The sequence below is a fragment of the Triplophysa dalaica genome, chromosome 25, assembly GCF_015846415.1.
Source record: "Triplophysa dalaica isolate WHDGS20190420 chromosome 25, ASM1584641v1, whole genome shotgun sequence".
Taxonomy (NCBI): Eukaryota; Metazoa; Chordata; class Actinopteri; order Cypriniformes; family Nemacheilidae; genus Triplophysa; species Triplophysa dalaica.
Genome location: NC_079566.1, coordinates 10,563,418 through 10,580,196, shown reverse-complemented (window position 1 = coordinate 10,580,196; position 16,779 = coordinate 10,563,418). Strand labels below are relative to the sequence as shown.

Genomic DNA, 16,779 nt, shown 5'->3' with positions numbered 1-16,779 from the left:
ACAGTATATAGAGCTGTTCGTTTGGATGCAAGTTGAGGAACATAGATTTGCTTTCCCTTTGCGGGTGAGACCAGGGTGAAAAACAAGTCTCACTGACTAGCATTAGTTAGGACTAATCACTCTCACTTTTCGTATTTCAATAAGCCTAATCCACCTCTTGACTGATTTAAAGAAGTTATGACCAGTCTTGAAGAAACAAATTAAATGAGTATAAGACTGGTATAAGCAGTTTATGCAACTGGACACAGAGCACTGCTCCAAAATCCACAGCTCACAGTTTGAGAAGCAAAGTATTTTACATATTTGAAATACATACACACAATAATAAAACACGGATAACAGGTGGAGGAACTGTAGGCCTACACCTTTACAAATGATGGTGAACAGCATGCAATGTTGTTTATATGTCTACAGTAGCACGCTGTGGATTAAGATGTATTATTAAGATCCCATAACAAGTTCTCCAGCGTTCCAACAAAGGTCTATTAGGTCGAATGAGCCTTATGTTTTGGGAAACCCGTGTTCTCTCTCTCAAATAATTTCTTGACATACGTTCATTCAAAAATAAATACCAAAAAGTTTGTTTGACCAAAAAAAACTTGATGTGCAATGTCTTTGCTTCTCATGCCTTTTATAATGATGTTAAGATCCTTGATTGAGCTTTTGAAGATTTTTAATATTTTCTTTTTACAATTTTTTTAAAGTATAAATTGTTCTATAAAAAAGTCTGGACACCTGAATACACAAATAAACACGAATGAATTCACAAATTCTAGCTTTCAGTTTCAGTTGTCTTATTGAATGGACACAGCTGTAAACACAGAACTGCAATTCTCCTTTATTACCAAGATGACTGCAAAAAAATATTCAACATATTTTAACATTTAATATGTGGTTAGAGGTTATAATACAATAATAATGGATATCATAAATCAAGAATTGTCTCTGCTCTAATCTAGTTTTCATGTAAGTTTCTCTGAAATAACTTTAGAGACGAGCCCCATTCAGGAATTTTGTGTATTGGCACGAATGTTGCATGGTTTGTTTGAATGTGAATAAGATGCTGTCAAACAGGTAATGTATGATTGATGGATAAAAACACTATTTAGCCAGCTGACTAAAAGTATGAAAAAAATGTTGTTTAACTGACTAGTAACATTTTTATCAAAATATACAGATAATAATCAATTATATAACAGGTTTACCTTTTCACAACAAACAATTTTATTTTTAATTTTACCTGTTGCAGGGCTCACTGAGATGATGTCTGGAGTTTGTTCAATGGTGTAGTAGAAACTTTGCTGTGGGTACACAACATCATACACCCAAATATTTACCAGCACTTCTCCTTCTGCATAATAAGGTGTTAAACATTTCACTCTGTCTGGGGTCACTTCCAAATTCTGGCAGGGGATGTAATCAAGCATCACAGTGGTGTTATCTACCACAAAGCCATTTCCTTCGATCAAGAGTGGAGTTCCTCCAGCAATGCTTCCTGATGTTGGTTGGATGGTGGCCTGTGGTGTGCTGGTCAGGTTGAAGAGTCCTGTGGCGAGACCTTTACTCATGACCACCACTCGTAGATCATGTTCGCCAGCAGGCAGAGCTCCGACCAAAAGTTTGATGATGTTGTCTGTGATCTGTGTGACCTCCAGGATAATGTCATCAGCAGATACCTTTAAATCAGCTTTATTGCTTCCAAATCCACTGCCAGTGACCACAACAGTAGTAGAGTTTCCAGTAACAGAGTCAGGTGACACGCTGGAGACAACTGGTGTAACAGACTGAGAATATTGAAACATACACTCAGAACTGCAATAGGAAGGGATGGTGTTTACATAAACCACAACGTTTCCCCTTCGAGCAAAAGATGGTGAGGTGTCGCACACAATGTGTGAGTAGTTCATGGAAACTACATTACATTGAACATTTGCTACTGTCACAGATGCGTTCACAAAACCAGAGCCAGAGATAAGGAGACGTGTGTAGCCGGTTGTGCTGCCCACAGAGGGAGAGACGGAATCAACCACAGGTAGAACCACAAACCTGCGGTCGTACTCGTTTAGCATTGTCATGATGGCTGTACCCAGGTTGTTGACCCGGATGGTTACAGGTAAGGGGGTGCCCACTGGAGTGCCGCGGTCTGGACTGATTTTGCAGTTAATGTCAGTGGAGGTGCTTGTGATGATACGACAAAGATGACCTCCAACTTTGACCTGTGATTGGCAAAAAAAACCGATAGAACGATACGTTTGCTTCTGTATTACAATTACAGTAAGTATTAAGTTTACATAGTAGACAAATCGATTATTTTAGTTTAGTTTTTTTATCAGACATAAAGTAGCAATACATCAGCATCACACTCTTGTCAAGGATAACACAAAAATGTCACAAAAACTTATTTCCAGTATGGTCCTTGATTATGGCCTTCCCTCTACAAATACAGAGAAAGACATCTTGACTTTCCAGACCACAAGGGGACAGATATTATCAGTGACACAATCATTTAATTAAAAAATCTTTCTAACATTAACCAATTACCTAACCCATCTTCTAGTACAGATCAGCAATGTGGTGCAGTTTAGATTTAAATACATTTACATTTATGCATTTACATTAGATGCTTTCAAAGAACAAATACTACTGAATTCATCTGAGAATTCATGACTCACTCTGACACATTTGTGTTTATTGACCTCTGAACCTCACCTCATTTGCACAGGCAATGTTGCTAAAGCCAGATCCCGTGATGGTGATGATGTCATGGCTGGTGCCATGGTTAGGAGTAATGTTTTCTACAGTAGGACTGGAACAGGAGGTAAAACTGAAGTACAGACCATTAGAAGTACCATTCCGTTCCAGTTGTTGTCGAACACAGTCAGAAATGGACACACACTCAGACTCAGATGAGTTCATTTGCTTTGAGGCTGTTGAGGACAAAAATGAAAGAAGACCGATTCCTCACCAATCAATCACAGCTAAAAATTGAAGGAATATAATATTCTGTTTAATATTCTGCATCACCACCCCTGAGTGAAACTACATGATCAGATTAATAGAAATTTGTGTATTGACTTTCAGAGATCAGTTGTTTACCACAAAACTAGTTGTGTGAGCTAACAAAGTAAATAATGGAATTTTAATTTCATGGGGACAAGGCCTACAGCAACATTGGCTCGACAAACTGTGTGTTTGGGAGAGTACATGTTTGTTGAACTAACAAAGGTTTTTGAAAACACTTGTTATTTTTGGAATTCTCTGTATAAGATAGTGAAGTAGAAATTACACACAGCAGCTTTACCCTAAAAATGAAAGTTTTACTGTCGTACCTAAATTCACAGAGGCCTGTATTCCATCTACAGACACCTGAAGCCCAACAGTTCTCTCCTCCAGAGGTCTGACGGTCACTACGCCCTGTAGCGTCTTCTGGTTATAGGAGTCAATGTAGCCGCTGCTGTAATAATAAACTCCAGGAGATGTGAAACGATGGCTGAAAAACCCTAAAGCCAAGAGAGTCAAACAGGTAAAACAAGACCAGTCAGATTTTTTTACTTCTCAATCCAGCTGACACTCTGACATACAATTTATAAAAAAAATAGAATGACTGATACTTATTGGATGTGAGATAGGGGATGTATTTTTTGTACCTTTGGCAGTTTTGTTGTATCCACTGTTGAAAACAATGCCTTCTTTATCATATTCAGTACTGCTGAGACTGGACACACTGAAGACCCTGTAGCCCAGATCAGACACAAAAGCTGGTGTCTCCCAACTCCAAACCACTGTGTCCCCAACTGAGACTATAAGTGCAGACGGGCTCCAGGCGTAACCCTGACCCGACACTGAACACACATCATAGTATTTAAAGTATACATTAACACAGAAACAGGTTTTAACAATGTTTAACTGTTTAATGTTTTAAAGAAATGTTAGCAGCCATACTATTCACATGTTGCGTCTACAAAATGCGTGCAAAACGCTGACTGCGCCGTTTTTTCCCTCTTTTTACCGAGCCCGGGAGTTTATACTCTAGTTTTGAGGCACAGTTTATCGCATTATATTTAAAGACACGCACGCACACACAGCGAGTTAGGAAGAATACTCTTTTTCTATATTGTTTAAAACAAGTCTTTCGTGGATTAACATCTATGCTTTCATTTTCTGTCTTTGACAAATGACGCATGATTACATACTGACAATGACAGTCATTGTGTTACTGAATCTGATGTTTGTGATGTGCGTGAGAAGAAAGTGAAAATAAATGGACTTTACCGGGGTGGAGGCCCTGGTTTGTCACGGAATGTATTTTTTCTGCAGGCTGGGTTACACAAATCAGTTGTTGGTCTGAAGCGTCTGTTACCTTGCATTGTGTGTCTCCTGGGAAAATCACAGTTGCACAACCACAATATAACTACGGCCATTTTATTATACATAGGTTTGTATATCTTTCCCATTTACCGGTCAAGGCAGAACATTTGTTATACTCAGTAGTGTCAGAATCTGTTTGTTCAACCAATAGGAAACCTTTGTGAAAACATTTTTGTAGTTTTGTTTGGTGCTACTGATAGTGTATAAATGATAAACCCCATCTTAAAACTTTTTCTTGAAATTGACACATTTTGGTTGTGAGTTCTTGTCTTACCCAAAGTCACATTGTTCTCTGATGGGACCGAGCTGAACCCAGAGCCTCTGATGGTGATGGTGGTTCCTCCATACAAAGAGCCCATCGGTGGAGAGAAGCCTGTCACCTTCAGAACAAACTCTATAGTGGTGTTAACACCAGCACTACATGAAGAAAATAAAACAATTTATTTATTTGCTTCTAAACTGAATCATCAGTGGTTTGCACTGCATTAAGGAATAAAGAGACTCTTTGGTGGAGCTTATAAAAGGATTCAGCTTTGATTTAATATCATTACACAAATTAGTAGGTTTTCAGAAATAATTAAATACAAATATTCTATACTTTATATATTTAGATATAAATGCTGCAATTGCACTGCTGTTGTAGTCTATAATGTGCTGTTATGCAATACAGCAGTGATCTGAGACCTTCTTTTGGCGTAGCCTTGGTTCCCGACTCTCACACGGATGTCATATACAGCTGGGGTGAGTTTGGGCAGCATGCAGGTAATGTTTTCATTGGTCCACTGCAACAATTCACACTCAGTCTCACCAACCAGAACTGAGCTGCCATTTACCCGCTCCTTAAAATTTGCTCCAAGGTTAGTGAGAATCCTGAACCCTTTACCACAAAAATAAGGTAGAAAATTAACATATTGTACTGTAATATAGAACACTTTACCTCTTTGTTTGGGATAGAGACTAATGAATTTCAAAATGTAACACATTTTCGGGCCGAAGCTTATGAATTGCAATATCAATAGATTTTAATGTTTGATTGTATGGTTTTAATGATAACCATTTTTTAAACTGTGTTGTGTTGGTACTTGTTGGTACGTAATGTTTAATGTAAATAAGAATTTGACTTTTATTTTAAAGTATGTTTCTGGCACCTCAGCTGCTGCTGGAATTTTTTTCACAATATTTTTCACAATATAGCAAATTGTGGTATATTATGGGCACAATGCCAGTTTTCCAATCTGAACACAATTAAATGTGACAGCTTGCAATACTGTAAAATAAAACCAGCTGTAGGCAGAACCAACAGGATAAATCAGTATTAAAAAATGTAAGAAAGGAAATTATATGGGCTTAATCTTAATAGCATTGACTCAATATTTTTGCAGAGAAAAAAGTTAAAAGAAGTTAGATATATTCTCACCAAATACTGTTGTAGTGTGTGGGCTGACAGCAGTGATGGTGGCCATCAGAGTGTTGTCGTATGTGAAGGATTCAGTTGATGTTCCCATTATCTCTCCCATGTTCACTGTTACAGTCTGTTCACCTGCTGACCCCTGATTGACATGTCACACACAACATTTAAACATGTGACATGGATTGCACATTGTTCTCTTGAACATGTCTGAACTTGATTGAGTGATATTTAATTGCTACTATTTATCTACATTCATACAGTACAATAAACCAATTCACTTACAGCAGGAACTATGCATCTCAGCTGGGTAAATTCTGCTTCAATTACATTACACTGCTGAGTGCCAATGGTGACAGTTGTATCGATATTGAATCCATAACCGGACACAGTCATAATCACTCCTCCTATGAAGCGAGAAAGATCTTGTTAGTAGAAAATCTGGTTGTTAGATAGGGCAAAGAATGGTGCATTTACTGTGTATCTGAAAGACATTTCCAGCTAATTTAGTTCACAAAAAGATAGCCTAGCATATTTAAGCTTAAGAGGTGTTTTTTATTGAGGGCAAGTGATCTTTTATAGAGTTGTCATGTACCTGCTTCACTTCCTGTGGTGGGGTGTATGGAGGTCACTCCTAACAGGTGTGTGAAGTTAAAACTGGTGCCGTTCTGGTATCGGGCATTACCAAGGCCAGAGAAACTCAGAGACACTGGTTGTGTGCCAGCACTTGCTGGACCAACTCTGCAGGTTATAAAGGTCCCTAAAACACCAAAAATAAGGTCCTTCTTGAATAGTGTATAAAATAACTTTACTTCACCCTCTACATCGTATAAAGTACATCAGTGGTGCTCAATCCTGCTCCTGGCGATTGATGTAAGGTTCAGCTCCAACCTAAATAAAAACACCTCCCTGCCTGTTATTTTTCAAGTAACACAGTGTTCATGCCAGACACAATGCAACATTGGAATACATTAGAAGTGATCTTTTCCACATTGTTTAAAGTAACAGTACATTCTTTATTAGTAAAAAAAATCATGACATGTATCATGTCTGGTGCTGACACGTGTGATCCTAAAGGCATGAACTGACATGGGCTTAAAGCTTTAGAACTCATTTTTATTTCATGGGACTGGATAAAAACATTATTATTGTTGTTGACTTACTGGAGACCTCTTGAACAGAACATTCAACATCACCCGTCTTTACTGTGACTCTGCCACTATCAAATCCAGATCCGGTTATGTTCAGAACAGTTGCCAAACCACGCGAACCTGAAATACAAGTAAAGTTACAGAAACCAGAAAACACATGACAGCTTTTAACTACACGTGCAACTTTATTAATACTACACCTTCTGTAGGAGAAACTCCAGTCACTGTTGGGGTCTTAGACTCACTCCAGGTGAAACTACAATCACCTGAACACCATGATGGGATGCCGTTGATGAAAACCTCCACCTTATGAAAAGACGCACTTAAATAAACACATATTATATGTAAACACTTTAAACACCAACTTTGGATGTCTCGAAAGAGATTTTGCTTTAATGTCAAATTTAGAAAGTACAATTTCCCCCCCTCTGTTTTATTTTATTTAATTATAAGCTAATGTTTGATATGGCTATTTTTTGCAGCGTATAGTTTCGTTCCTCCTGCCAACCCTTCTTTGGAACGTGGCTTAGGAGAAGCTACACTTTTAAGGTGTGTTGAAGGAATTGTGAACATTCTTAAGAAAACACATTACTTTCTTTCTTCTGTGTAGAAACAGAAGTTATTAATAGGAAAGGTTTAGTGCTCTATTTTTTATAGAATGAAAGTAAAGGGTGAACAAGGCAATAACAATTAGTATTCAGACAGAGTTAAATATATGGATTTATACTGGATGTATGGAACAAACAAGAATTGTTGGAAATGCACCTGTGGTTTATCTGTAGGTACACGCAGAAAGTCCCCCGTAATTTTTCGTTTAAAGATGCCTCCTTGCTCAATCTCTTGTGAGGTCACTGAAGGGTTCACGCCGACCACAGCAGAGGAATTAATCTGGTTAGGACATTATAAAGTATTCATTAAAGAAAATGAAATGAATGTGGAAAACATAAATCAGAATAAATGGTATTCATATTGTGTGGAATGATTTGTGGATTGCAAGCTGCAAAAACGATTTTAAAGAGATCTTTTTTGTGCTTTTTATAGGTGATTGACAGATTTCGTGGTGCTCAATCTGACTTGCTGTGATCAGTTTATGGTTTCTTGCCTCTAACAGTGGCTGATTGCCCGGGACAGTGAGCCACCAGATGTCCCACGTGTAGCCTCTACAATCTCCATTTCTGTGCACTTCCAGCTGGCCGAGCTCTGGAATCCCCTGTAGTGCGTACTGCAGGTCTACAGCACTGATGTTAACTGGCAGCCCTTAGGTACAAACACCATACCAAATATATAATTTAACAGTTAAACCACTGAAGGTTATTAATAACGTGAGAAGGAAAATCCAGCACAATAAAATTTCTGAAACAAAACAAAGAGCAAATGTGTGTTGTTCAACTAGGAATTTTAGTAAGCTAACTTATTTGGATAATACAACTGTAACCATCATATTTACCCTCAACATATCGACCATAGATCTCCACATCAAAGGTTCCAGTAAGAGGTGGACTGGCTTTGTGAACACGGCTAATGGTTACTGTGGCATGGTCCTGGTGTTGAACCAGTACGTCCTCTGTGCTGTTTGGCATTTTCTAAAGCACGGAAATCAATCATTTAAGGTTGAGAATGATATATTTGGCCAGACAATGCACAGACAAATTGCAAAAGGACATTTGTCAGAGGATCAAGTTTCAATAGTTTAATAAACAAGTTAGTAACTTATAAATGTAATTTAGTAAAAGAATGGAATTGTGTTTTTAGAAAGTCAAATGGGTTTGGCATAACTATTCATTTATTTAGCTCACCTCTAGAAAGCCGATTTCAAGCAATGGGATGCCAAAGCCACAGTAGTATGGCGTCGCTGTGATCACATAACTGAGTTGTGAAGAGCTTGCTTGTTTGTTCACATAAATGCTGGAAAAGAAAGGTCCTGAGCTGCCAAGAGCGGGTGGACTTCTCTGCATTATAACTGTGGAGAAACACTCAATTAAATTTGTGTACATACGCAGAAATATAATATGACTGTAATGAACGAGGCTTCGTCTCATTATTTCATCCTACAATAACGTCGCTCCTGACATCCTCTCTAATGGCTTTTTGGTCAAAGTTTTTTGTCGATATTTAGTTGTGTTTTACACCACCATAATATGTCCAAAAAAGTACCAGAAGGGTCCAAAGCAGTCACCGCCCTTCCAATGTGAACAGTATCTATGAAGTAAACTGAGTTAGCGCTCTCTCCAGACACAGTGAGCTCATGCAGATTGTAGTTGAAGCCTTTGATGTTTTGCGGAATGGAATCCATGAGATCCACACACTTGTATTTCCACCTGAGAATAAACAAGGCATCGCTACTTCAATGCTAAAAAATGTATTTGGTTGTACTTTTTGTCTAGCAGATCCCTCAATCAAAGAATGTAAGATTAAACGTACTCATCTGTTGAGTCAAACTGCACAGAGATTTGTATATTCATCTGGTTGTAATAACCATAATCGCTGCTTTGGTAACTGAAATACATTCCAAGTTGATTCGCCAGACGGCCTTTGTAGGCCAAGCAGAGCTACAATAAAAATACAGTATTTATATATTTCATCCGAGAAAATTTCTAACTTAAAGAATTTGATTCCATTCTGAGGAAAATCTTTTTTCAAAAAGGATGGAGAAATGATTGAGATGTTTAATGATGCTTACAGTATTGTATGTCTGTAGTGGGACTGGGTTGTACTGGGTTTCATAATAGTAGAAAATATAATATGGGTTTCTTAGAGACCAACGGCCGCAGAAAGCTTCAGAATCAGAGACCGAGTATCCTGTAAACTGGTTGACAGACAGAAAGCTATACATTACTTTGATGCTATAGGCACAGTCATGGTCAAAAGTTAAAGTCCCAGTGAACCAGAATCGTTGTTTCTTCTGTATTTTGACGCATTTTCTAGCGAAACGGAATTTGGAATGAGAAATGGTGGACGTGGCTTTCGTCTTTCTCTGCGATATGATTGGATGTATAATAACAGCCGTTGTATTTTGAAATGGAACTGACAGCAGACTGACAGTTGATGGGGAGGAGTTAACAAACGTCCCGGCAAAGCCGTCTTACATACGTCATTTAAGATGGAATGTCAGAGGACGGAAGTTTTTAATTTCACTGGGAGTTTAACAAACATGTAGACCTTAAAGAAAAATTTGAGGAATAAAAAATAAAGTTTGATTATAATTTGTTACCGCACTGAACTAGTCAGTAAAGACAAGCTCATATTCAATTATTGCAAAACATTCAAACATTCCCTGATTCTCAAGAAGTCAACGCCATACTGTACATTAATTCAGGTGGGTGTTAAATCTTGAAATGATATGAATTTTTTTTCTTGTAAACTACATATATGTATATAATCGAATAGCTTTTGAAGGGCAATTCTAAATGAGAAAATAATATTTTTAAACAAAATTATTATAATTTATCAATTTACACTGGTCACCCTGTCCAATCAATCACCTAACCTGTTTACATACAGCGGACTATTAATGTATTGTGTTGACTTCTTGAGCATCAGGGAGTGTGTGTATCTTTTGTAATAGTTCTGTATGATTCTCTTGATTCTGCTAAGTGTCAAAAGATGGATCTCAACATCACACAGTTACTGCTGGACAAGGGTTAAATATGCATATTTGCTGAAAATTAAAGACTCTAGGCTAGGGATCATTTTTCAAATTCTGCAAAGTGTATGTAAATTATTAATCACCACTTTTATAAATATTTATTATGACAGAACTTTTTAATTTCAAGCATTGTGTGTGCAGCTTTATTTCCAAAACAGTAAATGGCATTACATTGCATTACAATACAAGCTGTACTTACTGCTCTACCATCTTCATAATCTCTGAAGTATTTGACATTTGTGTTCTCAGTGGTTGGAATCTGTGCAGGACATTTAGCTGAGAGCATCACATAAATTGCATCCACCACCTTTAATCACAAAACAAAAGTGTCATAAGACGTGTAAAAAGAATATAACAATGTTTTGCCTATAGCCCTTATTCAGATTGTATGTATAAACACAAATACAAAATCAAAAACCTCAGACTCAGATGCATCAAATGTCAAAGGAGGTGATGAAACTCCATCCCACAGCAGTGTGAAAGTCTCCAGACTGGCCTTCCCTTTTACTATTTCAGTAACTGTGATGTATACATCTGACCCCATGGTCAAATATTTAAGATCCTCAAAGTCACCTGAGATAAAAACAAATAGAAGATTTAACAAGCCAATGAGGCCTCTCATATGCTCTTTATTTAGAGTTGACAATTTAGTGATCGTTTTAGTCACCTCTGTTTGAGTTAAATGTCACATTGTAAAGTGCTTCTGTGCTCAGTTCCTCTTTTGTGACTGTAACTGTGTCTGGCTGTATTCCCCTCAACTCATTCAGAGCGTTCTGCAACTCCAACGCTGATGCACTGACTGGAATCGGTCCTGTCACATGTAAAATAATATCAAGAAATAGTACAACAGCAAATTAACAAACATAATGGTATGAGAAGGTGAGTGCAAACATTTAAAATAAACTAACAAAGATAAGCATGAAAATACACCATTACAGTAACAAAACATTTGGGTAACGCTTTAGATTAGAGCCAGCAATTTACCGCAAAATTAAACAGTATTTACAGCGTAATTACTTGCGACAATAATATACCTCTACAGTAAATTTATGTAGGTAAAGGGGAACAATTTGCAAAGTATGGGGACTAAAAGGTAAGAGTCAGAAAAATCTGTAAGAATTTTAAAACTAAGGTGTACCCATTTTAATATTACATGGTATGCATGGCCTACAGTGTGCAAGACAACAATCTTTTAGGAGAAAGTTAGCGTGAACAAAAACTACATAATTATATTAACAATGTCCCTATGGATATAAGCTACTGCAAATGTACATTTATATTTAGGCATTTGGCAGATGCTTTTATCCAAAGCAACTTACATTTCTTTATCCTATACATTTTACATAGGTATTTACAATCCCTGGGATCGAACCCACAACCTTGCGTTGTTAACGCAATGCTCTTACCACTGAGCTACAGGAAAGAAAAATGTAACAGTTTAAATTTTAAGATTTACTTTTGTTTTATTGATTTTAGGATTTTTGGTCAAAAATAATTCCTGTTAATTATGGGTTATTCCTGCTATTTTAAACAACAGTAATCAAATATTCTACACACACAAATATTTTCATACATACCACGTAATTTTAAAACAGGTTCCCCTAAATTGTAAAATACTTCCACTCAGTGTTGGGTGTAACTAGTTACTAATTAATTAGTTACTGTAATTTAATTACTTTTCCCTTGAAAAAGTAAAGTAAGGGACTACTAATATGTTTTCTGTAATTTAATTACAGTTACTTTTGATGTAATTAAACTAAATACTTTATGAAATATATGCGTGTGCAATAGTGTAATTGACATCAAAATTCAAAGTCTTACTTTAAAATCTGTGCTTTAATGTATAATTCTCACATATGTAATACTTTGGTCAGTTAATAATATTATATTAACTTATCAAGGTTGATGTAGGATATAGAAAGTAATTAGTAATGAGTAACTAAATACTTTTTGGAAAGAGTAATTTGGACAATAATCTAATTACACTATAGAATATGTAATGAGTAACTAGTAATTAATTATTTTTCAGAGTTACTTACCCAACACTGCTTACAGTAAAAAATACCTAATTGTTACAATTATTTACGCTATAAATACTGTTTATCAAAAGCTGTTGTAATCTAAAGTGTCAGAAGTATGTGAGGTACAGAAATGTACCTGTTCTATGGTCTCCATATGCCAGAAAGTAGAATGTGTTGTCACAGAAACCCATGGAAAAACACTCACTGCTGATTCTCAAAGTCTGCACATCTTGGACAGCACTTACAGGTGTCCATCCCTTAAAACTAATCACCTATAAAAGCAGAGAATAAAAAAACACATGGGGACAGTTGAGACTTTCCTTTACAGTTTTTGCAGTTGCTGAGTCAGTTTGAAATTTCTAAACACCACTAACTTCTTCTGGGAACTACACTTAAAATATTAGTCTCACCTGTTTCTCATGAAGAACATCATAGCTGGCGATTATCTTCTGTTTCTCTTGAACAGCTTCTGTTGTCTGCTGGGCAGTGAAAGGGCTGATGTCTTTGAAAAAGCCCACATCGACTGAAGCTTGATAGTAATAATAATGTCCCTGAACTACAACTTCAATGTAGTACCTGCAGCACATTGAAAACAGCAGAGCACCATTTGAAATTAAGGATGACATTGTTACAAACAATATAGACGGTTTCAAAGTGACAAGATAGACAAATGTTTCTGCGCATGCACGTGTCTGTACTGTTTTTAACTTACGTTATTACATAGAGTACATTATTTCTGATATCAAGCAAAAGAAACCAAGAAGAACCGTTACTTGATTAAACTTTTAATACGTCAAAACCCCACGAAACAAATTGTTTATTTAATAAAATGAACATACAACAAAATTTATCAAATTGCTTATTTAATACATTGCTTATACAATACGATTATAATACGATTTATTATTAACATAAATTAAATAAAGTATAATAGTTAAATTATTAGACACTAGCCAAGCAAAAACTGGAAGTTAACTGCAGTCCCGAGGCGCGTCCGATGAAACTGTTTACAAGCGTTAGTTCTGTTTCTCGAATCTGAGACTGAGAGCCTTTCCAGCCCTGAGCCTATTCCACCAGTATCACCACATGAACCATTTCCACATTTGTATTATTTCTCTACTTGGCCAAGTCAGACCGATAAAACTGAAACTAAAATGCATTCCCATTCAACAGTCAAGACACGCTTTTGATAAACTGGCATGTCAACTTACTACTTTAAACAAAAGCTTGCAACACTTGCAAAAACAATGGAAAAGTAAGGCAGTGGCATCAAAAAACGTGTTCTGTGTGAATAGCCCCTTACAGTCTCTCTCTGTTTCATTCACACAAACACCTCCTGTCTTATTATTTCTCACTACTAACCTCACTGATTTACAGTAATAACTTCACTGAAGCAGCACATTCCTGCGTTAATAATTCTACATTTGTTTAAAATGAGTAAAGTCCCGTTCAACTGTCATGCTCGGCCTTGAATCCGCTTTGTTTTGTGCGCCAAACTGTTATATACAGTAAATGCAATATCACACATAGTCACGTGAAATGGCTAAATAATAGCCAGATTGAATTTTACTTTATTTTTTTAGTTTTATAGATATCTTAATACTAATGAATTGAATCTTCACTTACGGTTTTCCTTTCTCTAAGCGCACGACCTCTCGTCTGTGGAATTCAATTCTAACCTGGACAAGGGATAAAGGTTGAAGAATTTAATATCCTTATAATGTTACAATTCATTTCATTTGTTTACTACTATAAATTAAATTATAAAACTATTTATTTTACTGTGATTCACATACTTTATCCTTGGGAACACCTGTCTTGCTGAAATACGCTAGGTTAGAACTGTATCCATTGTTAATGAAGTAGTAGTTGTCTGTCTCTGTCGGAACAATGAAACCACTCAATCGAGCCACAAAGTTATTGACTCCAGCGGGCCACACATAGGACAGGGAATCCAGCCACTGTACAGAATAACCTGACCTGCTGGCATTATAGGTCAGAACATCCTCTAGATTGCTTGTATAAGTGTCATTCCACATCTCCATTCGTAATCCTCTACTGCCTGCAAACAGTTTTACAAAAAATTTATACAACCAGTATTTTTTAGCAAATTATTTTGTTTAATAGGTTTGTAGGAATTGCATTTAAAATGTTTATATACCCAAGATAGTGCATTGAAATGTGTGTAAAATATATTTTACATAGAAGAGTGACTGTATGTTATATATGCTCATTGTCAGCCAGCAAGAGTAGTCTTAACACTGAAAATGGGACAATCCACTTCTTAGGATCCATTTTAACTAAAATAGTTCTATGGCATCAAAGAACCTTTTGAAGTAACTTAATTTTTAAGAGTGTATTTCACCCAGAAATGAAAATTCTGTTATGATTTACTCATCCTCAGGTTGTTCCAAACCTGTTTAAATGTCTTTGTTCTGCTAAACACAAAGGAAGATATTTGGAAGAACGTCAGCAACCAAACAGTTCATATCACATTTACTGCCATATAGGGAAAATAAATATTATGGGAGTCAATGGGATATAATATCTGTTTGGATACTGTCATTCTTCTAAATATCTTCATTTGTGTTCGGCAGAACAAATAAATGTATACAGGTTTGGAACAATTTGCAGGTGAGAAAATTATGACAGAATTTTAATTTTTCGGTGAACTATCCCTTTAACTTTACACCTTATTCGCCTGGGACTTTCAAGGAGAAATCTTGACACATTTTAATCTCATGAGATCTTGTGGCACTAGATCTTGTCACACCCCTAATCTAGTACCTCAGAGATTAAATTTTTTTGGAAGGCTAATCCGAAAGTAAAAGCAGTACTGGTTCCCTCGGCCGAAAGGCTTTGCATTTTTCCCATAGACTTTCGGAAGTTTGCAAAAAATAACCTCTGTGATTAAAAAAGGTTTATGATGTTTACACATTTTGTCTATCACGATAATCTTTAAAAATTAACACCTTATTTGTTACTTTTGAAGCCGAAATACAACCAGCAGATGTAAAAAGCTAACCGGAAGTCCTAAAATACTAACTCGCTTCTGGGGTTTGCCTACAAAAATACATCATCTCTGAAGTACTCAATAGAGTCCTTTTCATTTTTAAGGAATCTCATGGGCATACTATTCAGTGTTACTATCAGGAAACAATAACAGCAAATTACATCAGTGTTGGTAGTATTTTGTCCTTGTACTGTACTTTAAAAAGGTGTTGAGGTTGTTGTTGGTATTTAAGAATGGAATATATATTTTCCTCTCTTTATCTGTCAAAAATATCCTCCTTTAATATATTTGACATTAAATAAGATTATGTCAAAAGAGTAATCCAAAAGTAGTCAGATTACTCTACCATAAATGTGTATTTAGTTATTATATTACTGACTACAATTTTGTCATGTAATTATTAATCAGTTACTGATTACAATTCATGAGTAATCTACCCAGCTCTGAGTATAGTACACCGGTTAACATACAGTATTGTTAAAGTGAGATGCAGTTAACATTTGAGTCAAAGGTCAAATTCAGTGAAGAAGTCTGACAATGCTACGGGATAACAGAAGCCACATTTAAAGTTTGTATATTTTTTTAAATGATCATCATCATGCATCAGTTAATATTTGGCTCAAATAATGTGACTCATATCATTTGGTCAATATTATGTGTAATATTTATTTTTTATTTCCTTAGGATTAGTTTATGTGTTAGGAAATATAAACTGCAGATATTTTGCTGCAGCATTTTTGCATTATTGGATTTAGCATCATTTGGATGTCAGGGGCAGTTATCACTGTCACAATTACTTGAATTAAATCATTTTTAATAAGTCAGCAACAAAAAGCAAATATTGGAGTGTGGCATTAAACAATAGAGAGATATCTGACCGACTCAGCCCCAGATTTCATTTCTCACCTGGAAACACTGTCATGTTGGTTCTTTCATAACCAGGAGTTATGCAGATTATATTCTCATCTGATATGTTTCGAATCTGACACTCGTGACCTAAAGATTAGAAACCAAAAAATATAAAAATTGCATCACATATTTGTGGTCCTTTCAACAAAGATATTGGTCCACTCTGCTGTTAAAATTCCATTAAATATTTTATCATCAGCATAATTTGAATTAATATTTTACTTGTAAAAATTTACTTGAAAGTCTCATTATTTGGCATGCCA

General features: G+C 36.1%; 1 pseudogene; it reads right to left on the bottom strand.

Moving 5' to 3' along the window:
- Positions 1-16,779, bottom strand: part of LOC130415707 (fibrocystin-L-like) — a 44,283-nt pseudogene that overhangs the window by 23,643 nt on the left and 3,861 nt on the right.